Here is a 1,987-nt window from a genome sequence, read left to right as displayed (position 1 = left end):
GACATCGAGAGGAACTTGTTGTCCATTTCTGCGATCACGGATCGGGACCTCAAAGTTCAATTCGATAAGAATGATGGTGCACAGATTCTGGATCTTCAAGGGAAGGTCGTTGGTAAAGGTACACAGCGCAACAACATCTACGAACTCTCAGCCTTCAGTGCTCGAGCCGATGTGAAGAACACTAAGCTGTGGCATGAGAGGTTTGGTCATCTAAACCTTAGTTCTTTGAAGGAGATGCATAAAAGTGGAATGATTGCAGACCTGCCAGAAATTACAGATCTGCCCGATGTATGTGAAGCTTGCATGATGGGCAAGCAACATCGGCAGCCCTTTCCTAAAGAGGCCAGCAGGGCAAAGGCTCCTCTAGAGCTCGTTCACACGGACCTCTACAGGAAGATGGAGACGGAAGCTTTGGGTGGTTCCTACTACTTCATGACGTTGATCGACGACTACAATAGAAGCATATGGATATACTTCCTGAAGACTAAAGACGAGGCTTTTAGTAAGTTCAAGGAATGGCATGTAATGGTCGAGAAAGAAACGGGGAGGAAGGTGAAGAAATTGAGATCAGACAGAGGTGGAGAGTTCACATCAATTGAATTCGAAGGTTACTGCAAAAGTCATGGGATCAAGAGGCAGAAACCCCCGCCACATACATCACAGCAAAATGGAGTAGCAGAATGCAAGATGCCCGTCATCTGTGAAATGGGCAGGAGTATGATGAAAGGGAAAGATTTGCCAAAGACTTTCTAGGCTGAAGCATGTAACATGGCAGTTTACATTCTGAATCGTAGCTACACGAAGGCTGTGAATGGGATGACCACTGCAGGCCTTTTCTGCTAAGAAACCTTCAGCTGCACATTTCAGAGTTTTTGGATGTGACTGTTTTGTGCATGTCCCTGATGCTAACAGGACCAAATGGGAACCGAAGAGCCGGAAGTGTATTTTCTTGGGCTACAGTGAAGAGGTGCTTCCTTCCCAGACAACCAAGACCAGGATATCCATCTAGTACCATCACCAATAGTAGACTGAACTCCCCCAACGGTGCTTGGGAGGATTCAAGATAAAGAAGATGAAGAAGAGCCTACAGAACCACAACGGAAACGGCCATTCCCGAAGTGGGTAAAGCAGCTTTTGGATGGCAGAGAACCTCCAGCCATTGAGGAGGAACCATCCGAACACCGCCGGTCCAAGAGATTAGAGGAGCAAAGAAGGGCGCAGGAACACTTGGTCAACTATGCTTTGATGACAGAAGTGATCCGTGCTGATGAACCCGAGTGTCTTGAAGAGGCACCGGGTGATGATAGGTGGATGGAGGCTATGCAGTCGGAGTATGGCTCCATAATGAAGAACAACACTTGGGACCTTGTGGATCATCCACCAAAACGCAAGGTAATCGGCACCAAGTGTGTGTACAAGACCAAGTACAAGTCCGATGGCACGTTGGATAAGTACAAGGCTCGGCTCGTGGCAAAAGGATTCGCACAGGTACATGGTTTTGATTATCAGGAGGAGCCCATCTGATGCAAATTTGTATATCTTCAGAGAAGGAGGCAGGTGTATGATCGTGGTCCTTTATGTGGACGACCTTGTCATAACAGGGAACCATGAAGAGAAGATCTCGTAGACAAATCATTTGCTAGGAAGAGAGTTTGAAATGACAGACCTCGGATTGATGCATTTCTGTTTGGGGATTGAAGTTTGGCAAGATCCGAAACAGATCTTCATTTCACAGCTGAAGTATGCTAGAGAGATACTGAAGGCATTTGGCATGGCAAAGTGCAAGACAGTTGGTATCCCTATGGAGGTTGACGTGAAGCTCTCAAACGAGGATTCATCACCATTGGTGGACGAAGCGAAGTACAGAAGGCTTGTGGGCAGTTTGATTTACTTGTGCAACACACGGCCGGACATCAGCTTTGCGACTGGTGTACTAAGCATGTTTTCCAATAATCCCCGAGAGAACCATTGGAGGGCAGGGATGCGG

Source organism: Dipteris shenzhenensis, chromosome 29, assembly GCF_047967505.1.
Source record: "Dipteris shenzhenensis isolate YYH24624 ecotype China chromosome 29, Dip_SZ_1.0, whole genome shotgun sequence".
In the NCBI taxonomy this organism is placed as follows: Eukaryota; Viridiplantae; Streptophyta; class Polypodiopsida; order Gleicheniales; family Dipteridaceae; genus Dipteris; species Dipteris shenzhenensis.
The sequence above is the reverse complement of the archived record's forward strand: the minus strand, read 5'-3'. Positions refer to the sequence as shown.